Source organism: Lactuca virosa, chromosome 6 (genome assembly GCF_052849685.1).
Source record: "Lactuca virosa cultivar CGN04683 chromosome 6, Lactuca_virosa_CGN04683_v6, whole genome shotgun sequence".
NCBI classification, from domain to species: Eukaryota; Viridiplantae; Streptophyta; class Magnoliopsida; order Asterales; family Asteraceae; genus Lactuca; species Lactuca virosa.
The window spans coordinates 1141479-1168667 of record NC_136431.1 but is presented as its reverse complement, the minus strand read 5'-3'; the positions used below and the strand labels follow the sequence as shown (position 1 = coordinate 1168667).

At 36.2% G+C, this 27189-nt stretch overlaps 1 pseudogene; it reads right to left on the bottom strand.

Moving 5' to 3' along the window:
• The window catches only part of LOC145119731 (putative protein phosphatase 2C 42), a 34044-nt pseudogene extending 6974 nt beyond the window's left edge, over positions 1–27070 (bottom strand).
• Positions 27071–27189: the final 119 nt, after the last annotated feature.

Genomic DNA, 27189 nt, shown 5'->3' with positions numbered 1-27189 from the left:
TACTGTCATCTTTGAATATGAGCTCTCTTTCAAGAAAGACTCCTCTTCGTGCTACAAAGACCACGTTCTCACTAGGCCTGTAGAACAAATATCCAAAAGACTGCTTTGGGTAACCAATGAAAACACATTTCTCACTTCTAGCTGCTAGCTTGTCGTGAGTCTCTCGTCTTACGAAAGCTTCACAACCCCAGACTTTAATAAGTGCTAACGAGGGAACTTTCCCTGTCCACATTTCGTGAGGTGTTTTGGCAACCTTCTTTGTAGGGACAAGATTGAGGATGTGGGCGGCTGTCTCTAAGGCATACCCCCAGAAGTGAATAGGAAGCGAAGCCCGACTCATCATAGAACGAACCATGTCTAACAAGGTTCGATTGCGCCTCTCAGCTACACCATTTAACTGTGGTGTCCTAGGAAGAGTCAATTGTGAGACTATCCCACATTCTTTCAGATAGTCGTTAAACTCGATACTAAGATACTCCCCGCCTCTATCGGATCTAAGTATCTTTATCTTTCTGCCCAATTGATTTTCGACTTCATGCTTAAACTCTTTGAACTTTTCAAAAGTTTCTGACTTATGCTTGATCAAGTAGATATATCCATATCTGCTATAATCGTCAGTGAAAGTCACATAGAATCGATTAGCATCTCTTGTAGTTGATCTGAAGGGCCCACACACATCTGTGTGTATGAGATCCAACAGACCTTCACCTCTTTCACAAGACCCTGTGAATGGTGATTTTGTCATCTTTCCCAAAAGACAAGATTCACACATATCATCTGATTTTAGGTCAAATGATTCCAACACTCCATCCTTTTGGAGTTGGGCTATGCGTTTCTTGTTAATGTGTCCAAGACGACAATGCCACAAGCATGCCTTGTCTACACTATTAGACAAGTCAATATTAAGTACACTATTTCCTAGGCTATCAACACAAGTCACTGTTTCATACACACCATTACAAGGCAAAGCTTCAAACATAAAAACACCATTCTTATAAACAGAAATTGAACCATTCAAATCATTAAAAGAATATGTAAAACCTTGTCTGAACAATGCATGAAATGAAATAATGTTTCTCGTCATCTCAGACGAATAGCAACAATTTATTAAATCTAATCTAACATCATTACTAAGCAGAAGCTGATAAACTCCGATCTTGGTTACTGGTGAAGACTTTCTGTTTCCCATGATCAGGTTTATCCTTCCTCGCTCTATCTCCTCACTTTCCTTTAGACCCTGCAAATCAGAACAGATATGAAAACCACATCCTGTATCAAGGACACATGAACGAGAAGGTAATGAGTTATTAGCAGAAATAGTGTAAATACCTGCCGAAGATGGCTTCACTTTGCCATCCTTGATATCTTGCAGATATTGTGGGCAAGATCTCTTCCAATGCCCCTTTTGGTTGCAGTAAAAGCAAACTGCCTCTTTTGGATCAGAAACATGGGGAGTGGAACCATTGGGCTTAGCCTTTGGGCCATTACTAGATGACCCAGCTTGAGCCTTGCTCTTCCAGTTTTGCTTGGGAGGACCTTTCCTCTTTTTCCCCTTTCCCTGTTCAATAGCCAAAACAGGGGCACTCGTAGGTGTGGAGGGTATACTTTTACCCTTCATCCCTGCCTCAGCTGTCTGCAACAAGTTGTGCAATTGGGCCAAGGTCTGCTCAGTAATGTTCAAATGGTAAGTTAGAATAAACTGACCATAACATTCAGGAAGTGAGTTCAAGACCATGTCAATGGCCAATTCCTCATCAAAGTAAATGTTGAGCTTGACCAAACGCTCTATGTAGCGTTGCATTCTTTGCACATGTGACACCACCGACTCCCCATCTTTCATCTTGCAAGCCATGAGTGACTTGACTACTTCAAACTTTTCTTGACGAGCTCGCTTATGGTACTTTTCCATAAGGTCCTTGTTCATCTCGAAAGGCCAGTAGTCCTCATAGTACCTCTGCAGTTCTGGGGACATAGTTGCCACCATGATGCATGCCACTTTGGTAGCATCATCGTAATGTTTCTTGTAGGCAGCAAGATCTTCAGGAGTAGCTTCATTCTCATCAAGCTCTTTGAGCTCCTTTTCAAGAACATATTCTTTGTTCTCGAAACGAAGAGCCATCTTGATGTTGCGCATCCAATCGTTATAGTTTGAGCCATCCATAACGACTTTGGAGCAGATATTGAGCAAAGAGAAGTTTTGGTTGGAGGAGGACGAAGCAGAAGTGTTTCCAGGAGTAGACATCTGAAAAGAAAGAAAGTTTTAGTTAGATTTCAAGATACCTTAATAAAATAACCCAAAGATATAATATCAAGGTTAGGATCCAACTATGAAGATTCACAACTTAGAAATGGGATGCCGAGATCCAAGTGCAAATTTCATAAAGGTAGGTGAATGACGATTCACCAATTCCACCATTAGACGAAACAAACGAAGTGAAATTCCTAATTCTTTTGAGATACATTGAAACTATTCAATGGCATGTTTTGATCTCAGATTATGCTCTTCTATTTGTGACTGGGATGCCGAGGATCACAAACAAGATGTGAATAACCATGCAAATGTGCTTGGTAACCTCATTGTCTTTATCACTAACTATTGATGTGCTGGTAAACCACACACGCTCCATCAAAATGACAATTATGAGATACCCATTACTACTCTTTATTGGTGCCTTTTAGTGTGTTGGTTAACCACACACGCTCCACTAACGACCAATAAAGCATAATGTGCAATTTCATGGATTAGCATACTTTTCACATTTTTCCTAAAGTAACTAGAGTTGGGATTTTGAAAATAATGTTCTAGTACTTTCTTTAATATCATTATACTTTTAATGAGAAGTAGTTGTCCTATCAAATCCGTTCTGCTAACGACCCTCCACTAATCAAGGAAGCGGTGGGTGAGAGTGGACACCCATTCAACTACCATTTTATAGGCAGTTTCCTTATACCCCCCTTATAGATTAGCTTCGTGAATGAGGCATACTAGCGATTTGACTGACCATATTCTTATACATATATAATATTAAACTTTTAATTATAATATATATATATAAAGTGTGTTTTAAAACATTTTAAAACTTCAAGGGTTTATAAATTTCGAAATTTAAGCTATTAAATTCAAATTTAAATAAACCAATTAACTAGATTTAATATTTATCTTTTAATTAACTATTAATCAAATTATTAAATCTTGTAAGGATTATCTAATTAAATTAATCCATTAATTTAATCCTAATCCTTATCCTTCTAAATTTCGAAAAATAGGGTAAGGATAATTATCCAATTAATCTAATTAAGTAACAATTATCCAAAACAAGAAACCCTAAAACTTCTAAGCAAATTTCGAAATTTACAAGGGAGGAGGCTAGGGTTTTCAAAACCCTAACCCTAATTTCGATTAGGGTTCTTTGGAGGCTAGGGTTTTCGAAAAAAACCCTTTGATCCAAAACCCTAGAAATCGAAAATTTGGCCTTTAGGGTTTAATAGCTATAAACCCTAATTTGCAATTCAACAATTGTAGCAATTCAATTTAAAATAACAATGGCTCTGATACCACTGATGGGTTTTAGGTAAAACAAATAAACTAGAAAACAATTCCTAAGTTCACATGCAACCTACTATGGATCTATGTTTTAACTATTGAACATACAACTTTGAATTGCAAAACAAGAACCCTAGAGGAGAGAGGCTAATTTCGAAATTAACAAACTAGGGTTTAGGAGTTACATACCTTTCAATTGTTATAGCAAACAATTGATAATCCTCTTGATCTTGATCTTGATCTTCTTGGAAGCTTAGCACCACAAATGTAATGCCTCTAATGGAATCACACCCAAGAACTAGCAAGAAGGAAACTTGGAGGAGAGAGGATGGAGAGAGTATGCAATTTCGGCCTTAGGGTTTCTTCCAAAGAAATCAGTACTCCAAAATGTGAGCCAGGAGGCTCCTTAAATAGCTGAGGGATCTAGGGTTTAGGGAAAACCCTAGTTATCCTTTGCTTAGGGCCTAAGCAAGATCCAAAGGCCTTATTTGGACCCCTTGGACGAAATCTCTAGGGTTTCCCCTAAGAATTTCGTCCACCTCCTTCCAAGGGGGTTCTGGAATCTTCCACTCAACTATTAGTTAATTGCAAACTAGTCCCTGCACTTTATAATTAATTCTTTTAACCCCAAAATTAATTCTGATTAATTTTTGGCTAACAATTAATTAAACATAATGATTTCTAATTAATATATTAATCCATTAACATATTAATAAATCATTTATATTAATTTATTAATCTTATAAATTAATATCTCTCCTTTCATAATTTCCTTGTCCAATTGCTAGGTTGAGGGCAACCCAAAAGGACTGTGCTGCTATCAATTCAAGTACATACCAATTATAGTTATGGGCTTAGACACCTAATCCAACAGTATAATGGTTGATCCAACAAAGATTGAAGCTGTGATGAAATGGGAAACATGAAGAAGCATAAGGGAGCTATAACAGCTTTACCGAAGGTGTATCCAAGGCTTTTCTTCGATAGTTGCTCCATTAACAGCTTTGACCCATAAGGGAGCTACAGATACATGGAGTGAGAAACATGAAGAAGCATTCGAGAAATTAAAGAAAAAGTTGTGTGAAGCACCGATTCTTTCTTTACATGACGAAGTTGAAGACTTCGCAATCTATAGCGATGCATCTGGAGTTGGGTTAGGTTGTGTTATGATCCATAGACATAAAGTGATAGCATATGCATCTCGACAATTGAAAGAGCACGAAAAGAACTACCCCACTCATGAACTGGAGTTGGTAGCGGTAGTATTCACATTAACGATATGGAGGCATTATCTTTATGGTACAAAGTGCAAACTCTTCACTGATCATAAAAGTCTCCAGTATCTCTTTGATCAAAAGGAATTAAATATAAGGCAACGACGTTGGCTAGAGTTACTCAAGGATTACGACTGTGAGATACTTTACCACCCTGGTAAAGCAAATGTCGTAGCTGATGCTATAAGTCGAAAAGTAAACCTAGAAAGAAAGAGCAAAGAGCGTTAAGAATAGAAGTTGTCTCAACAATTATGGAAAGCATTTAGAAAGCTCAGGAAGAAGCTTTGGAGAAAAATGATCGAAAGGAAGAACGTTTAGGCAAGACGTTGGTATTCGGTACAAATAGTCAAGGATTGAAGGTATTCCAAAACAGGTATTGGGTGCCTAATATGGGAGGAATAAGGGATCTTATGATGGAAGAAGATCACAAGACCATGTAATCGAGTCATCCCGACAACACTAAGATGTATAGGGATCTGAAACCTTACTACTCGTGGCCGACGATGAAGCTCGATGTTGCAAAGTATGTGGCAGAGTGTGTAACATGTGCAAGAGTTAAAGCACAACATCAAAAACCATATAGGAGTTTAGAACATTTACCTGTACCCATGGGTAAATGGGAAGACATCACCGTGGATTTTGTGACTAAACTACCCAGGACGAAGAACGGTCACGACATGATTTGGGTAGTCGTGGATCGGTTCACAAAGAGTGCACACTTCATAGCAGCCAATGAGAGATGGTCTATGGATAAGCTTGCAAATGCTTACCTGAAGGAGATAGTAATACTTCACGATGTTCCCTTAACGATTGTATCAGATCGTGACAGTCGTTTCACATCAAGATTTTTGAAGAGTCTACAAGAGGAAATGGGTACGAAGTTGTGTTTAAGTACAACCTACTACCTGCCATCGCAGACTGATGGTCAGAGCGAAAGGACAATTTAAACACTAGAAGATATGTTAAGAGCATGTACCCTAGAATTTCAAGGTAACTGGGATGAGCATTTACCCCTGGTAGAGTTTTCCTACAACAATAGTTACCATTTGAGCATTAAGATGGCACCTTATAAAGCCTTGTACGGACATAAGTTTCATACGCCGTCTTGTTGGCTTGAGGCTAGAGAAAAGCAGTCTATGGGTCCCGAAATAGTCCATCAGACTGCTGAAAAGTTAAAAGTGATTAGAGAAAGGATGTTAGCAGCTCAGGATCGCCAAAAGAGCTATGCTGACAAGAAGCGACGACCAATGAAATTTGAAGTTGGAGATTCGGTATTGCTCAAAGTCTCACCGTGGAAGGGACTTATAAGATTTGGAAAGAGAGGAAAGCTTAGTCCAAGATTTATTGGGCCATTCAAGGTTCTTCAGAGGATTGGGAACCAATCTTACAAGTTGGAATTGCCTGAAGAACTGGATGGTATTCATAAAACTTTCCATGTGTGTTATTTGAGGAAGTTTACGGGAGAAATTCCTGATATAATGCCACTTTCGGAGTTAATGATTGACGAAGATAAGAGATTAATCGAAGAGCCTGAAGCTATTGTTGACCATAAGATAAAGAAGTTGCAATGCAAGATGGTCGAATTAGTACTAGTACGATGGAAACACTCGAATGGGCCGAACCTCACCTGGGAGACAGAGAGTGACATGATGAGTCACTATCCACATCTGTTTGCTGATGCATGATTCCGGGACGGAATCATCCTAAGGGGGAAATAATTGTAACGCCCGCGTTTCTGGCTAAACATTACTATAATGATGTAATAGTTAGGGTCAACAATTGTAACCTATTTTGAAGTAATGGAGAAGAATTATTTGAGTATTATGTGATTTATGTGTTTAAGTGCAATATACGTGCTTATAACGATATAATAAAAGAATAATAAAAATATGCATAAAAAATGGAATAAAAGTTAGACCCGATATATTTAAAGAAAGTTGAAGTAGTCGTAACAAGGATTCCGGAGATATAAAGAACGTTGAAATCTGACTTATAACGAAGAAGTTATGACACGTCGAAGTTTCGCGACTAAACCGGCACGGCGTCACGTATCGTAAAAAGTGTATTTTTGATAAATTACTTTTTAGCCTTAGTGATCTAAATGAAATTCGTAGTATACGTTAAACCGAGCACGTACATAAAATGAACGTCTAAATATGACTTCGTTAAAGGAAGTTATGATTTTTCTAAGATTTAGCGTAGCAATACAAAACTCGAAAATCAAATTTTAGACCGATCGATTTTTAGCCGACACAATCTAAACGAGAATTAAATATCTCGTTAATAGGAGTTCAACGATATAAAGACATTCGAAAACAGACGTCAGATGACAAAGTTATGAATTTGTAACGGACTTTAAATGTCTAATCCTGTTAAAATATAACTTTAAAAATAAAGTCAAAATTAGCCGACGGAGTCCAAATGAAAGTTGTAGATCCTGTCGATATCTACGCGTCGATATAAAGAACGTTAGAAACAGAACTTGTATGCGAAAGTTACGAATTTTAGAAGATAATTAGTTTTTGGAGTAACCAGCGATTGACACGTGGCGCGATCTGGGCCGCACCTTCTTCCCCACGGCTTGCCACCAGATGGTGACACGTGGCCACATTACGTCCAGTGTAATGCTGGAGTACGCCCAACGTACGATCTTTTCACATCCTATAAATAGAAGGCGCAAATCACTCAATTCCTCACACCTTTCTAACCCATTCTCTCTCAAACACCCCAAACCCTATAAGCCTTTCCCTAGAACCTCCTAGGTGTTAGAAACGATCCTCAGAGCGTCAAAAGGCCCCGAGAAGAAGAGCTTACGATTTAGAAGTTCTGCCCGCGCAGAGTCCGGTTCCTCACTAAACCCCCTTGTAAGTGAGTTATGCTTACCATACTTTAAGTATAACTTATGTTTAAGTTCGTTATCGTTATTATGAACCTATAAACAAGATTTATCAGTGATTCCAAGTCGTTATACTGATTGGTCTACTTACGGGGATGATGTCTAGGCTGTGATTTAGTGAGGTGTTTAAAATGGTATTTCCAAACAGTATACTTCGTATACCAAATGGACCCTACCTCCGATTTGATCCTACCTGGTTGTTCCTTACTTGATAGATCATGAAAGTAGACTTTGAGTTAATGATGAATCTAGACTAATAATTAGTCGCAATAAATATTAGACTAAGAATTAATAATAATGATACTAGGTTTTGTCAAAGGAAAAGACAATTGTTAGAAGCGAAACTCTGCCCGAATGTCGAGTCGTCAATTTAACAAGTGAGTGCATAGTTACTTTCATCTTACACATAGATATGAAGTATTTAATATAAATTACATGCTATATGTGCATCTTATCTGTGTTCTTGATATCTATGCTAGATGAACAATTTATACATGTTTTACTTGATTTAAACTGTATATGTATTTTATACCTATAAATATGTTGGGTAAAGATGGGTAGATGAAATAGATGATGAAAGATGAAATAAAATGATGAGAGGCCTCGATGTTAAAGTTGATCCAGTCATCTAGCGGAGTATAGATGACGACCACGGACTATTCTAGACAGTCCAGTGGAACGCTGGCAGACTCGCAACCTGTATGTGTTTTTGAAGTATGTGTTCACCAGGTGTACTCCATCCCCCTCATGGTTACCTTACTGATATATATTGTTGAGGAACCCCCTAAGCATTATTGTCAATACCAAAGATAATCCTTAGGCTAGGTCCCTTAAATTAGATACTTTAGGGACAAAAAGTGACGATAACGGGAACGGGTAATCGGGTTGAATGATTTGATGAAATTAAAGAACTTAATTATTGTGGGTTGAAAACCTTATGTGCTCACCAGGATCCCAAGTCTGGCCCACTTAGTTTCTTGTATTACAGGTAGTGGCAAAAGAGCACGGGTGTGACGATCAGATGAGAGATCTACGGATTATAGGTCATTAGAATAATAGATGTTTGTAAGGCATGTACTATTTCTGTTTATGCTTATGTATTGTATTGATGATGACATCCCAATTTTTTTAATATAATTAAAATACATTTCTTCGGAAATGCTTTGATAAAATCTTATCATATTTTTTAGAACAAATTCCACAGCATTATTCTTCAAAATGATACTCTGGTTTTTAAATAAAGCATAAACAAATCGGTCTTTTCTGGACATGAAATTGTGGATGTCACATCCACTACGCAGGGCGTACTCAACATATGTAAGGCGTACTGGGGGCCACGTGTCAGCATCATATCGCAAGCCTTGGGGAGGAAGGTGTATGCTAGATCGCGACACGTGTCGCCCTCTTGTTAATCCGAAAATTAATTATCTTGTAAAATCCATAACCTTCGCATACGAGCTCTGTTTATTACTTTATTTATATCCACGCGTAGCTATCAACAAGATCTACAACTTTCGTTTAGACTCCCTCGACTAATTTTGAATTTATTTATAAAGTTATATTTTAACAGTTTTAGACAATTAAAGTCCATTAAAAATTCATAACTTTGTCATCCGACGTCCGTTTTAGACTGTCTTTATATCATTGAGCTCCTATTCAAGATATATTCAATTATCGTTTAGTTTGTGTCGGCTAATAATCGATCAATCTAAAATTCGATTTCCAAGCTGTACACGGCTATGCTGAATCTTATAAAAATCATAACTTCCTCAAATGAAGTCAGATTTTGACATTCTCTATATGCACGCTCTCGGTTTGACGACTACTACGAGTTTTGTTTAGATCACGAAGGTTAAAAAGTAATTTATCAAAAATTTACTTTTTACGATACGTAGATTCATGTCGGTTTATCCGTGAAACTTCAACGGGTCATAACTTCTTCGTTATAAGTCGGATTTTAACGTTCTTTATATGTACAAAATCCTTGTGACATATAATATAACTTTGGTTAAGATTATTTATCATAAATAATATTCTATCAAAAAGTCATTTTTAACACTTATTATTTTTAAATTGACTAGCCCGAATCTGCGGGCGTTACAGAACAACACTTTCCCATTAAGTAAGAGTGATACACTACCACTACTCAAGCTCTGCTGACGGTAGCAGTCGACAACCAGATATTTACTACAGTTAGCCTTCCTTGACCAGCACGCCTATCTCTTATACATTCCAAGACCGGGTGATCATTCCCAATACCTGAACGAATCTCAAAATCCTTAAACACTTTCCGCTGAATCCACTACAAGTCCTTGGCGACTGATCGGTTGAGGAGGAATAACATCTCAATACCAAATAAGTACCCAACCCGCTCAACCACTTACTTTCACTTAGAGCAATTCCCATGCAACCTGTAACTGACCTCGCTTCAAAGGTGTGAACTTGAAACTACCGATCTTACACTCATGACCGAGCCAATTCTCTACTACCTCAAAACCATGAACACCCCTACACATCCTGCATTCAACCCGGCATGCCTACCTTACGGATTCCTTGAATTCTTGCTGACACCACTAAGGATCTGACCGGCTGTTGATGCCCTAAGCGGAATACTCAAGCCTCTTGTAAACACGGCCCACACTATGCAAAATAGCTTATGAAGGTTCTCCAGATCATCATGAAGAAAAATCAATTTCTAAGTGGATACTTAGATAGACCATACATAGCGTCTCACACACAAACATATAATCATAAATACATTTCATAAGAGCATGAGGGAAGAGATTACAACACATACCTGCGATGCCAGCTGATGGAACTCGGATCCCCTCGGTCTGGGACTGCAATACTCGGCTCCTCCCCACAGAAACCCCCACCCTGTCCTCACGATCATCAGTACTCCGCAGAGTGGCGGGAGCAGGTGCCCTCATTGTTCCTCTCATCAACTCTAGACAATCAGCCTTCTTGTGCCTACTTGATTACAGTGAAAACATATCAGAACCGATTCTTGAGGGAAATCCCTACTGAAATGACCCATCTATCCGCAACTGAAACATCATTTCCCTGTCTCCCAACAGCCTCCCACTTGGGTACTCCCACAATTGGCACAACGGCCCCGACCCTACGGGCCTCCCAAACGCGAATCCTGAGTCTTGGGCCTCTTCGCATGGCCCACTGCGGTTTGAATCGGTTATGCCTTCCTCTTCCTGAGGTGCTCCAAATCAATCTCCCGCTCACGGGCTCCAACAATCACATCATTCAAGGTCTTGCACCCTGACACGCTCACAAACTCCCTTGCCAACGGCTGCACTATGATAGCTGCCACATCCTCCGCCCGGACCCAGATTACAAACTCTTCCCAAGACATAGTCTCCAACTCAGTAAGCGTAATAGATTGTGCAATCAATTCCCAACAACTCCTTGCCGCATGATGCAAGAGATCTAAGGCAAACCGAACCTTGGCTCATATGGATAGGGACTAGTGCGGAAGGCACCTTCCATCTCCTCAATCCATCGCAAACTCAGAACCCTGGTAATCCTCCCACCAATTGGCTCATCACCAGAGCCTGAACCTAAACCTGAGCCTTCTCCATGCATGCTCATCAACCATTCTGAAAAGCAACCATACAATAATTAGAACATACCCAAAAATCCTCATTCACAGGTTTCCTAGATTCTCCGTGACTCCCCTTGATTCGAGTATGGGTCATGTGCATTCAGTAGTATGGGCCCAATACTACCTTTCACACTTATCCATACTTTCCTCAGGAGTTATTCTGAATCCTCTAAGTCACCTTCTCAAATCGGTACTCCAAGTACTCGCTAAACAACGCAACCAAACCCACTAAAACACTTCTTAGGCTCTCTTAGGTTCCGACCTCACCCTGCCATCAGGTGTTGAAGAACTTCTACTAATTCCAGCTAGTTACTTCATGAATACAATCATATGCCATAAAGCTTAGATAATCCTTCGAGTAACAGACTCAACCCTACAACGGTTGGACTCAGAAAAGAGCTGCACAATAGGGTCAAATCTATCACTATGAGATTATTTAACCTTTGCAACATGCAACTTAACATATTCATGAAGTAATTAGCTCACATTAAATTCAGGCCCGTCCCAGAGGGTGGGCGATAGGGGCGACCGTCCAGGGCCCATCTTTTAAAGGGGCCCAAATTTTTTATGGAAATTATTATATTTAGAAGATAGTACAAGTAATTTTCTTTCAATTGTTGATTTATTATAAAAAACTTGATGACATTTGTGTATTTTTAGGGCCCATTTTTTTTTCTTTCGCCCTGGGCCCAAAATTAGTTTGGAACGACCCTGCATTAATACGAGTCCCACAAAGCACAAAGTAAGCAACATTCGTGCAGTAACACTCCAAGCCACAGAACATACAAAGAACATCCCAAGTTCACTTACTACAACCAATATAGATTCCAAATCTAGCATATCATCTAATTCTCTTAGGCTACAAGGCATTACATATCAGGCCAACCTATCATGCAAGTCCTGAAAGTATCCATAGCTTCATCCTAGCATGCAAGTATTCATATCATATATCATATCAACATATATGTGTATTATGGGAATCACTTACTTGAGCTCGGCTGATTGCACGCATCACACCTCCTTTTTCTTTATAAAAATCTTTTCATAAACTTATTTTCTTTAGGAAAAATCTTTTTAGAAACTTATTTTCATTCAAAAGATTACCAATTCCTCAGTTTGAGTTCAGACATACTCGAGAGCGTTCCTGAATCCCTCAAAACAAGGCTCCGATACCAACTTGTAATGTCTCCAAAATTATAAGGTAAAAATTTCATTTTTAAATCAATAAAACATACAACGAGTTGTTCCAAAGCCGATCAAAGTGAATATATTATTTAAACATCAGAGTAATTTCATTAATTTCCAATGTCGAAAACTCCGGTGGATGTTGTGCAGTCACACTGGGCCCTTCCCTTTCGAACCGAAAGTACCTGAAACCATAAATATGAAACTGTAAGCACAAAGCTTAGTGAGTTCCCCAAAATACCACATACCCAAAACATACAAGTGTCATGGGCTATCCCCATGGTATTTCCTTGTAATACTGAGGGCCAAATCTCGATCTTAGATACAAATGTCATGGCCTACCCCCAGGGTCTTTCCTTGCAATGCCGAGGGCAAATCCCGGTCTTACATACAAGTGTCATGGCCAGATCCTGTTCTTTCATACAATTGCCAGGGGCTAAATCCTGGTCATTCATGCAGCATCATAGAGACAACTAGCATTCCACATAACAAGTAATGGGTCAACATTGGTTCCTTCGACCCATCGATATAGTGAGAAAACTCACCTCAAACTGTTGAAACAACCTGATAAATGCTCGGTCTGCTGATTCGGGAAATCTCCGCACTAAATATCATCAAATAATACCCTGATTAATAATTAGGTCATAAACTATAACCGGGGCCCAAACTCATCATCCTCAACCTCTAGGGTAAAAGACTATTTTACCCTTTTCCATACTGGGCCCAACTAGCTTGACCCAACCTAATAGCACCAAAAAGCCCAAAATGGCCCAAACTCCTAAATGATACCCAAAGCCCACTATGGGGCCAAATCCAGGAAAGCCCAAGGCCTAACAATGGCCCAAAGTCAAAAGGATTAGTGGCCCAACAAGGCCCAAAAACCCTAGTAGTCCAAATATGGCCCAAAACCTAAAAGTCAACAAAAGTCAATGGCAGTTGAGTACGCCCAACGTATGCCTCCTTTGGCCAGTACGCGCAGCGTACGAGGTGGGTACGCCCAACGTACTCCAAAGCCAACCCAAATCACCATTAAGTGCTTAATCGGTTAAGCCACTATGTCCAATTCTCAGATCCGATCCTATATGATGTCTTAACACGTAAAGTTGGTAACTTTACTCCTTTGAATGTCTTAATAGGACCCAAAACTCAATAAAATCCATAATAAGCACCCTAACTCATGCATGGTCCAATATAACTCATCAAGATTGAATTTTTATGAACAAAGGACCTCAAAAATGCTAAGATCTATCGTCCTTATCTTTTGAAGCAGCTCATACTCTCATGCATGACTTAAATGACCATAAAAAGCACAAAAACAAGCCCTAACTAGATCTATCAAAATGAATCATCAAGTTAAGAGCTTTATACATCCAAAAGCTTTCCAAGTTAATGATGATTCTGGATCCACAAGCTCTAGCCACATTAATGCAACTTCCAAGAGTTCTTCTTCCTTCAAAATCACCAAAAACACTCTCAAAGTTCACTTCTAAGCTCAAAACACTCAAAGAGCAATTAGGGTTTCGTTTTTAGGGCTTGGAGAGGTGGAGGCTGGTCATAGGAATGTCCAAGAGTTAATTAAGGTGTTTAAATAGGGAACAACCCCTAAAAATTAGGGTTTGCCCCTGGTTACTAAACGCCCCGCGTACCTCTACGTACGCCCATCGTACTCGGCTAGGGACTAAAACCACCAATCTTCGGAAGGCCATAACTTATTCATTCTAAGTCTGATTTTGACGTTCTTTATATCCACGAAAAAGGTAATGAGAAGCTCTACAATTTTATCAACTCATTTTGCCTTAAAACTTACTGAGCTTAAATCCAAAATTCATAAAAGGCCCGAACTATCACTTTACGGTTAAACCCTTGGGCTCCAACACACAAACCAAACTGTCGGATCACCTAATCCACATTATCCACATCCAAGGGGTATAAATTTCTCCTTCCCCAAGTCCCATAGCCATAACTAATCTTTAGGTGACAACCCCGAATTATGAAACCATTCGAAACAGGGTGTTACAACCATCATCCTCAAGGATGACGTATTTCTTTAGCTTCTGCTTTATCACCCTCTCAGAATGCCTTCTCAACCTGGAAACAGCGTGTTGGGTCCTAAAACACTTCGTGTTGCACCGTTTTTCAGAATCAATTTAAGGATCGTTTCTGTTCAAAACTCTAACGAATGTTGGAGGTTTTTAGCGATTTTTGGAGGCCATAGACATCCCCAAGGAGCTATGGATTACCGAATTTGACTTGAAGCTTTTGGTTGAAGAGATCTAAGGCAAAATCACATTTACTTTACTTAATTCTCTTGTTTACATCATGTTTACACTATTGAATTTCGTTTTTATGATTGTTTCTGCTAAAGTCATGGGCTAAACACCCTACTTTCGTTTAGAGTAGAGGATCTTATGATTATGGTTTGATTTTGTGGCTTTGGATTATGTTTAATTGATTATTCATCATGCTAAGTTTGTTAAAAGAACCTTATGTATTAATGAAAATTATTTTATGTTGATTAATAAGTTTATTGAGATTGCATGAACATCTTTTTTAATTGCTTGCCTCTTATGATTTTGTGACTATCAAGATTGTAAGCCTAGTGTTGTGAACATAACCTAGGTTTAACTAGAAAATAAGTAAGTTAATGTGTGAGATATATATGATGACCAACCATATATAAGTTAATCGAACCAACCAATTTAATTAACTACTATTACAAATCTTGCATGATTCGAACTTAACACTAGGAAACTTCTTAGTTTAATCAACTTATCACTGCTTGAATTTACTTGATTTCTAAATGATTAGTAATAGTGAACATGAACCTAATCATATTAGAAATCGGTAATTGATAATACAATAATTTATTGCACTTGCCACAGAATCAACCATAGGATTAAGTGAACCAAATCTAAACGAAAGTCTCTTTAATATTATTGAATCAAGTTGTCTTTTGTCCTTCAATTAGTTGTTAATTGTTTTTTTGTTAAGTGCTTAATTGATTGTCTAAGTTTCTAGTCTTGCAAAACTAGAGAAAACCCCCTCTTTAATAATTGTTTTAATTAGTTAAAATTAGTTATAGTTTAATTATTTTACCGTTCCCTGTGTTCGATACCTTACTTACCTGCACTAAACTATTATTCGAATAGGTACACTGCCTATCGTGTGTTGGTTTTTGTTTAAGTTATTTAGAATTAAAACTAGTACATTCCACACATATCAAATATCCTCCCTCAAAACGAATGTAGCATCTTGTTACGGTGGTGAACCACTCTAAATCTTGGCGATTTGTATTTTTTTTTTGTAATAAAAAATCAAAGGATCACCTTTTAATTTATTTTTATTAAAAATCAACATATGTTCAATTTATTTTATTTTGTTTTGGGGTTATTCAAGAATCTTTAATTTCTATCAAAAGTGTCATAGGCAACCCCAAGTATGCACTTTCATCGAAGAAGATTATATGGTTTTTCTTGGTGATCATGATATTTCTACCATCAAATTTAATCATAGAACCCATAGCAAATATACAACATTTTAATGCATAAAACATAACTCATCATATGTAATAGAAAACCAATTCTACCACCTGTTTTTGCGAATCAAAAATTCCAAAAAATGTTCATAACATCCTTCCATTACAATTTACAAAGACCTTGTTTCTTCTTACCAATCAAATTCTAAACCCTCTTAAACATCGACAATAAAATTGTTCCCGAATCATCAAACATGTTATTCTCCAAATCTCAGGGAGTCAAAAATTAGGGTTTTCTTGTTTTATTACAAAAACTAATGAAGCACTTCGAAGAGAGACATTACCATCATTGGGTGGACCTCTAGATATAAGATCATAGTTTAAAAATAAAACAATTACAGTTATATCATCATGGAAATGTCTACGAACATGTTTATCGATTTTACGTAGATCCCAATATCGCATTTCTCGTTTTTTAGCTGCTTCTTGTAAAGCAACTTTCACTAGCCTCTTTGCAATTCCCTGCAAGAGAAAACATCAGTCACTGTTTTCTCGATTTAGTGAGTTGACTACTTTTGGACTAATTAACTTGGTTAAAAAAATGCATAAAGTACTTTCATCATTATTTTCAACTTACCATTAAATTATTGTTATTTTTCTTTTATTAAAAGTACTCTACCGGGTAATAAAAAAATTTGTTGTTTAATTGGTTGCAAAGGATAGTAATTTATTTATTATTAAAAAATAGTTAAATAGCTAAGTGGATGACATGGTGACTACTTTATCAAATAAAACACTCAGTTATAATTATTTTTTTGGGGTTAATTACTTAATTGTATAAAAGACACAACACTTTTGACCATTTTCGGATAAGTCCTAATTTCTTTCTTTACAATATAAACCATAAGAGTTGACCAAACTTCCTTTTTTTGCTTTTTATCCGATTTACCAAATTAGATTTTTGCTGAAAAAAGTGATCAAAATGTTATGTCTCTAATGCAAATATTATTTCATGTTTATTTGCATAAAAGACACAATATTTTGACAACTTTCCTAGAAGATACCTAATATATCTTTTGGTTTAAGTTGTAAAAAATAGCCCTATTTTTCATTGTGTTTTCATATACTTTAAAAGGAAAATATTATATAGAAAAGTTAAGTGGCTAAATGGATAAAATAGTGAAAGTACAAAGGGTTTTTTTGTAATTTCTTTAATGTAGGAGGAGAAAACTTATTACTTACAGGGTGTGGACTACGATGAACAATGTCAACAGCTTCTTCATTGGTCAAATGTTCCCATAAACCATCAAAAGCAAATATAAGAAAAGAATCATAGGCTTCAATTGGATGTGAAAGAATTGTTGGAGTAGCAGACATTATTGACATCACCATTGGTTCAGGAAGTATGAATTTTGCAACAATTGGTTCTTTATTATATCTAGCATGTTTCATATAAACATCCCCAATTAGCCTAGAAACCTTCAAAACCCAACAAACATTCAAATTTAGCCACTTTTTAAAAAAATAAAATGCACATCATAATTCATATGATAGAGAATACTTACCCTATTCATATAATACCTGAATAATGCCTTTGACTCTCAGAACTCCATGCTTCATAAAAACAATTTCTTCATCATATGGATGCAAATCTCTTAACTAGTATCTAACACTCTTAAGATTTGCATTGTGTTCAGTTGATAATCGAACAGCATTTACAACACCTCCACCATTAACCGATTTTCTCCCAAGAACAACACGCAAATCTCTAAGATTTGCCACAAAAAGTGTTTGATGATACACAACTCCAACCAAACAACAAGATACACATGTTGCAACACTCGATTTACTATCCCACATTTCAGATATAAGATCCGTATACCTATTTTCCGTTTCCAAAAACGCCATTTTAATCATCTCGGGTGTCACACCTCCATCCAAATTTTCTGCATGAACAAGTTATATGTGACTATAATAATTTTGGAACATTAGAAAATAGAAAAGATAATGAGTATTAAATTGACCTTGAAAATGTTTGAACAAATTATCGCAAACATATCGTGCAACATTGGGTCCTCCATGACCATCATAAAAACCAACAAATTTACCAAAAGGACCCGATTGGATTTGGATTTCATCTTCAAGAACATGGTTTGCTTGAATTATAGCAATGAAGTATTCACCATATCCATGTTTTCCAATATCATGAAACCATAATAATCCATCTTTTCCAAAATCGCCAATGTTTTCAACACCAACACCTATTTCTTTGTCATCACGCCCAAAAAATGGCTCCCAACAACACGTACACTAACTCATTGGTCTTTCAGCGTACCATATTTCTTGCACAAAATCCACCAAATTGGAATCTCACAAATGCACTTGAAATTAATCAGATTTTCAAGTGGGGTTTCTTGAAAATATTGAATTTCTAAAAAAGATCAAATCTTGTGACATATTAAAATAAATCCACACAACTATGACCAGTATGTGAAGTGGGTTTCTCACAAAATCTTGATTTTTCAAAAGGTCAAACCTTCTACTTCCGTTTACTCTTTTAAGGCAAATTCAAAATAGGGTTTCTTTCAAATCTGGAATTTCTCAAAAGACCACACCTTTTAATTCCAAATCTTATGAGTAATCTATAGATATACAATTGTCTCTAGCATAAATCAAAACTAAATTTCTATCCCCTTTCTTATTTCAGCCTTAACACAAAATGGGTTTCCACTCAAAATACTGAAATTCGTACCACAGTCTCATGAGAAACCAATAAATATAAAAGACTTACGTAATAAACAGAAACAAAACTTGTGAATGGTTATGTGAATCTTGATTTCATGAATCTGAAATTAGAGGAATAGCCTTAGTAGAGAGAATGTTGTGTGGGAGAAGAAGAAACATGTGTTGAATTGACTGAAATCCATTGGAGAGAAGGTGGCGTAGGAGCAATTTGTTGGGTGTTATTTTCAGTGTCTCCCTCTTTCTCATTTCCTAGTTCATAGAATCTGTGTACTATACAGATTTATTTTAAAAATAAGTTATATAAAAAACTAAACAGTTTGAAACTTTGAATTTATAACGAAAGTAAAATAAAAATATTAAATTAATGAATTGAAATGTTTATTTAAAAAAATTTAAATAAATAAACAAAAGAAATAGTTAGGTTTACTTTAGAAATTTTTATAGCAAAAAGAAAGTTGCATTAATAAATTGATAGTCATTTATCATTACATTTATTATAATTAATACATTTACATACTATGTGGAATTTAATAAAATAGAAAAAAACCATAAAATGATATGTGAAAAAAGATTGATTTAAAATAATCACAAAATGACATGCAGCAAAATAAATGAGAGTATGACATGTGGCAAAAAAAAGATGTTTATTTATTATAGTAGACTAGTTTATAATCTATAAGAACCACAGTTACAAAATTAATTAAATTTTCATAGGAAAAACTTAAAATTATTAAATAATTATTTTAAATAAATTATTATTAAGAGATATTTTTTAGTTATATAAATTTATAATCGTTGACTTAAATAACTACGTGAAAATATATCACCTTATAACTTTTATTAATCTTATTTTAATTTTATTCTAATATTATTAATTAATGCAATTAGAGTGTGAAATTTGAAATTTCAGATTTGAAATGGAGAAACAATATGTTGACAAATAACATAACATTAATTAGAAGGCCTAAGAGGGTGACACATGACAAATAAAGAATAAACATATTATTTTATTAGAATAGAGAGATTTTTTTTAATGTTTAATCTTCAAAAATAGATTTAAATTTTAATAATGTTGCAAATTGTTTAATGTAATCCATATGGAGCAACAAGAAGCTAATCAAAATAGATTTGAAAAAGCAAGAGAAATCCTATTATTAATTAGAGATTATATAGATTAATATACCTTTCACAACTAATGAGACAAATTTTTATTTTCAAAAACTAAAACAAAAGGTATATATATATATATATATATATATATATATATATATATATATATATATATATATATATATATATATATATTTACATATTTAAATTTTAGAAATATAATAAGCCATAAAGTATCTCATCCGCAACTAAATAATCACTTAATATATAAACTTGCAAAACAAGTAACTTGAGTTAAAAATATCTACAAAACTTCAACCATATTTGAATTTCTAGATAAAAACTAGTATTGTCCAAGGGTAGAGGACTTAATAAAAATATATGGAGCTTGTTTTTCATACTCAATTTTAAAGATTTATAACACATCAATACATTATTTAAAATTTTATTTCTAATAAAATGAACATCAATTCCAATGCTCTTAGTTCTCTCGTGAAGAACGGAGTTATCTGAAATCAGAATGACAACCCAAAAATATTTGATCATTCGATAGGTTTAAAACCCACAAAAAAACTATTTTGGTAGGGCTTTGATATGTTACATTGATCTGAAGACCTAGACACATAATGAGTTTTGTTTTTTTCAAGGGATAAGAGACTATCTAACAAATAAGCAAACTCGATAATAGATGTTTTAGATAAAATACATTTTCCGAATCAGAACAAAAATAAGCGTTTAAAGAAAATATTTCATATTGGTTTATATTTCTCTTTTTATCATGTACATTTCAGGTATCTCAGAACTCTAATATCCAACTTATAATTAAGGTACAACATAACATTTGGATTAGAATTATCAATTCTTGTATGAATATACGAAAGTATATGTAAATATTAGAATATTTAAGGAATTAGTACATTAGACATGAAGACTTATGCATTCGAATAACAATATCATTAAGGTACAACATAACAACTTGCAATACTTGGAATAAAGTTATCATCACTAAACGTCATAATGTTAGTGCTCGAAGGTAAATATATAAACATCTATATAAAACTATTATTTAGCATTTCATGATGAACATAGTATTATTATTTGCTTCATAACTTCAAAAGCCAATCACCCCTCATGTAGAAAAATGATTAATAAGATGATGCTTAAGTGTGGACTGTGGACAATGGAAGGTATGAGCCATCTAAAAAACCACCCTTGAAGTACATGATTATAAGAAGAATGGTGTTGTCAGCCTATAAGGTAAGACTTCCAAATATAGAAAATGAGAATATTGTGGTATATCTTATGGTCACGTTGTAGCGACATTAAAATCACTAAGATTAACACAATGTCTCAAATTGATTGAGACTTTTTTCAAGACAGAAGCATATCGAGCTACATACACAGATGTTTTGCATCATGTTCTAACTCCCTTTAAATAAGGAACACCATATCTGTAACATCTTGTTTCCTGCCATTTCTGGGTCATGGGCCGGAAGTCGATTGTGTAAGGCTCTAGGCCTTAAGGAGGCAAAGTTTAGTCCTTGTAGAAGGAGGTAATGTTGGTTAAGATATTTCACCATTGAATTGTGTTTTGGGGTGAAGGGTAGAAAAGGAAAAGTCATAGGTCGTGTTCTTACATGAAATATGAATTTTTGTTCGAGAAATTTTTAGTCCAAGATATTTAGATAATATTGTAGAGCTCTTCAATAACTTTCCATGGATATAGAGAACACCGAAAATGGAGTTGGAACGAAGAAGTTACGAACGTTTGAAGTTAGGATGATTTTTGGGTCATCTGTGTACACTGGGCGTACGGGGAGTACGTTGGGCGTAAGGGAAGTACGTTGGGCATACTAGGCCATCCCTAGTACATTGGGCGTAAATTGAGTACGTTGGGCATACTGAGTATGCTCTAGTACGCTGGGTGTAAATTGAGTACGATGGGTGTACGCGATTAGTGCCCAAACCCTATTTTCGTGGTTTGAGCCATATTTAAGCTCCTTAACTTCCCCAAACCCACTCCATTCTCGGCCTCCACCTCTCCAACACCCTATCTTGAAACCCTAACCCTATATTAAGCCTTGTGAGAAAAAAGAAGGTGCTTTTAAGTGCTTTGGAGTGTTCTTGGTGCACCTTAGAGAAGAAGGAACTCATAGAAGAAGTGTTGGTTGCACTGGAGCTTGTAGATCCAGACTTTGTTCACCTTGATCTTTCTTCTGGAGGTATAAAGTTTGAATCTTGATGATGAAATTTTTAGATCTAGCTAGTTTTGGGTGTTATGGGCTTTTGGTCACTTAAAGTGCATAAAGTTTAGATCTTGAAAGTTTGTGACCCTTTTATGGATAAAGTTGGAAACTATATCCTCAAAACTTCATTTTGATTTAGATATGAAGGTTGGAGACTTTGACTTAATGGATTATGTTGAAAAAGATGCCATTTTGGGTCCCTTTGAGACTTAAAGACTAGATCTTGTTTGTTAGGACCATTCTAATGGATAAAGTTGGAAACTTTATCCACTATGGAACTATTATGAACCTTAAAAATGTGATCTTGGCCCTTCCATCCATTACATACAAGAGTTCTGATGTCTTATTGGGTTAATAACTTAGGGTTTTGGTTATTAAGCACTTTATAGCCATGCAAAGTCATAAAGTTGGAAACTTTATGACTTAGGATAACATTTTGGACTTGGATCTGAGTTTTGGACGTAAGGGCTTAATGAAATAAGCTCTTAATGGAGTATTATGACTGGGTTGCAGACGCTGGGCGTACCTGGTGGTACGCTGCGCATACGCGGTCTGACAACCGGAGAAATTCGGATCAAGTAAAGTATAGCTATGTGTAATGTAGAAACCACATCACAACTATGTTGTAATAAACATTTGAAAAGTCAATAAAAATGGACCAAGGGTTCAAGAAAATCTCGAATATGCATTAGAAGTGTTTAAGTTGGATCGAAATGCCTTAAAACCTAGAAGCTTCGCAACCGAGAATTTCCCTCCCCTCGGACCGAAAACCCCGCACACATGGTTCTCGGTTGGAACGGAGAACCTAGTTCTCAACATCTGTGACCGAATACCCTAGCCTCGGTATATGGGATCTCGGTTGGGTGAGAGACTCGAGATTTTGACCTAGTGACTTGACACCTCACCTTTGCATCCTTTTAACCACCATACCACCATGTTAAGCATGCAAGTACCCAACACATCCCCATGCAAAGCACCCAATTAACCCCAAACAACTTTACACTCTTTTATCCACCAAGCATCCATGCAAAGCACCCAATTAACCCCAAACAACTTTACACTCTTTTATCCACCAAGCATCCATGCAAAGCATGCATTTAACCCCCAAACAACCATGCACTCAACCTCCCCCCTCCTATTTAAATCTCAACCGAGAGTGGGTTCTTCCCACTCTTACCACCTCCTTCTTACTTCAACTCCTTTCTTCTCTCTAGAGCAAGTTCGAAATTCCTCCAAGTTCATCATCATCAAGCTGGTCCTAAGGATTTTGGTAAGTATTTTCGAAATCCTCTAGTGATTTAACACATTTTCGTGTAAATTTCATCATTTTTACACACATTATCATGTGTGAAACCCTTAGGAAAATCACACCTCCAAAGAAGATTATCAACTTCACTAAAGAAGCTAGGCTCGAAATCTTCATCTCATCACTTCAACCAACCCACACAAAAATCACTCAAGGTGAGCTTCATACCCCCATTTTTCGAGTTTTTCATGTTTTTAAGGGGGGGGGGGGGATACAAGTCAAAAATAGTTTTCCCCATGGATATTTGCATGTTTCATTCTTATTGTTTGAATATGAAATAATATTTGCATAAAATGTTGTGTTCACCACTTTTTACACCCAAAATCGGGACATATGATGTCTTGTTATGCAAAGTTAACATAAAGAGAACATGTCTCATTATATGGTACAAATATCCTTAGAAAAAATATGAGTTGTAAAACTTCAAAGTTTTGATAACTTGTACTAAACGATAGTTTTTCCTAGCAAAAATGGTTATATTATAACTACTTATTATTTTGGTGGGTTACAACCCAAAGATATTATGTTTTGGTAACATATATTGACACTAGACAAGATTACAACTTTATATTTATATAAAAGATTATATAAATGGGATACACGATACATACAAGATAAACTATAATCAATATAGTTTGGGAGTCAAAACCACACTTTCATTTCAGAAGAACTACATAATTATCCAAAGGTATAATTAGTTCATTTTACAAGAAAAAAAAGAGTCATAGTTCACGTAAATCCGTTGATGCTCTTGTGAGACATTCTCTTCACCGTACCTACCTAGTGTACACTTTAAGTCCTACATTATAACCATAGTCTACTGGAGGGAGACCGAGACAGTTGTGTATAGATCTATACGGGATTGACAAACCCCGCACCTAAGTTGTTCGCTACAGTTAGACCGGCAAGTCTAGGGTGACAAATGTCTACCAATTCCGACACCTGAAGAACGCCGTTCAGGCATATAAGTCATATTAAGCATGGTTATAATAACTAACATAGGGATTAACAAAACATTTGATTTACGGGGTAACTTTCACTTCATCAGTTTTATGAAAAGATAAAACTACATACTATCCTTCAGTACAACATTACATACATTTCTGGTCTTAGGGTTTTAAGACTACAGTTCATAAATAAGAAAACATTGGATTTTTCTGGAAACATACATTATCATTTACAAGGAAAAGATACAAAGGAAATACATACACTTTCATTTAGTCTTGGGTATAAGGCTTACAGCTCGTTTAATAGAAAATATTGCATTTTCTGGAAGTACACAAAACCATTTTTAAGCAAAAGAGTTACAAATCTTTCTCATACAAAAATGCTTATGAACTCACCAACTTAATTGTTGACACTTTTCAAAATCACTTGTATTCTCAGGAAGTACAACATCACCGGTTGAAGATACGGTGTAGTCGCATAATTTCTCAAGCTAGAACCCGCGATAAAACTGAATCCTAATTTATATTAACATTATATCAAATATAAATTAGATAATTTAGTAATGTTTAAAGTGTTAAAAAACACTTAATTATTGTAAAAAGACTTACAATAATTCTTAGAATAGTGTGTTTGTGTTCTTCGCGTTCTTCTTGTTCTTCGTGATAACTAATGATTTTTGGTGTTTTCGGCTCAAGATATGAAGATTGAGAGGTGTTTTTGAGATGATAACAAGATCAATGAATGATAATTGTAAGATTCTAAGAAGAATCAAGTGATTTTTGTATGATGATTCAAGAAAATGAGAGATTTCGCATGTTCTTGAGAGGAGAGGGGAGGTTTTTGGTTGAACTTCTTGAGAGAAAATTTTGAGATTTCGGCTGATATGTGTAAGAATGAGCTTCATTTTCGGTTATATGTATATATATGGAAGTATAAAGTGTGTCGGTTTAGGGGTTCTCGGCTGAGAACACAAGCCGAGGCATAGGTTTTCGGCTGTGAACTCAAATCGAGGAGATAAGCATGTGAGGATGAAACCCTCCGGGGTGGTTTTCTACTACGTTTGCGGTCCGAGGTTCTCGGCTGCAAACAGTTTGCAGTCCAAGAGTTTGCGTCCGAGGAGTTTGCGGCTGCAAACTGTTTGCTGCCTTCGGTTTGCGGTCCGAAGAAAGAAAGAAGAAGGAGGTTGCGAGGGTTTTCGGTTATGCGAGAATCCTCGGATTTTTGTGTGTTTCAACTTCTAATTTCTACAACACTTTTACTAAGTGTTTAAATGTATCAAAAACATTAATTTAACTTTATTAAACTAACAAATCAATAAGTTTGACTTTAATTTGGTATGTTTGACTTGAGTTGACTTTCGTTGATTTTTACAAGTTATAAAATAACGGGTTGTCACAGCCTTAACAGAACAGAGAGCGGAGGAGGCCACACGTGAAATGAGTGAAATGGTTGGGCACCTTGTGCGCCATTTTGGCATATGATAGACTAGTATAGTCGAGTGAGTTAGTGACTACACTACTCACACTATGTCTTAGGTTTATTGCATCTTTCATCACAACTGGTAGTAATAAATCAAGAGAGGTACGCCCTCCAAGAACTCATGTAACCCGAATCAACTAAATGGATTAACGGCTATGTTTTATTTTGATAACCTAATGTTCGTACAATACCTACTACTACTACCACCATAAGTACATTTTGATGATGTGTTCGAAACATTTGGGAACCATACAACAAAACATGTAATTTATATGCGCATAAGTCAAGATCAAATAAGAAGGAAATTTTTGGTAGGAAGGTAAGAAGTTTTTTTTCTACATATTTTTTTCGCGAACAAACAAAATGAATCATTAGATGATTCATTTGTAAGATGATTCACAAGAAAAAGTTCTCAAAAAAACATCTCGATGATTCATTTATACAATGATTTTGTTGTTATTCACTAAAATTATCATAAAAATAAATTTTTTCTTAATTTACTTAAAAATGAATCATAAAGATGTTTTTTTGGGAATTTTTTCTTGTGAATCATCTTACAAATGAATCATCTAGTGATTCATTTATTTTGTTCGTCAAAAAAATATGTAGAAAAAAAACTTCTTACCTTCCTACCAAAAAAAATTTCTTACCGGATATATATATATATATATATATATATATATATATATATATATATATATATATATATATAAACATAGATGAGATACAACTAGTAACGACCATAGTTACTTACGAACTCGTTTCGTACCATACGACAGAATCATGCCGCAACAAGGAAGTAACCAGCATCCCAGCGAAACACCAGTTCTACAAATGGACCTCACTACATTTCAAGCCACCATAACAGCCGTCATGGTGCAACTTAGCGCTCACAACGCAAACAGAAACGGGAGCGGTGTCAGCAGTACCAACCCCGGTGGCAACCAAGGACACCAGCGGGTGTGTTCCTGCAAGGATATCCTAAATCACAAACCTAAGAACTCCCGCGGCAATGGAGGGACACTACCCAAGAAAAGAAAAGTTATGGAACAAGAAAGGGGGTCGTTCGACTCAGGTACCTGCCAAAAGACAACAAACTGTGGAAGTCCATACCACCGCTGCCCCTACTGCCCCGGTACCGACGAGACCATATGTTGGAAACCTACCTGAATGCCACAAGTGTAACTTCCATCACCAAGGATCCTGCTGAAAGTTGCTCTGCAAGAATTACAACAGAAAAGGGCATACCACTCGTTGTTGTAGAGTGCCAACCCAACAGGCCCCTCAAGCCGCTAGAGCTAGACTGAGTCGGGCTTGCTATGAATGTGGAGAGACAGGGCATTTCAAGAGAGAGTGCCCAAGGAC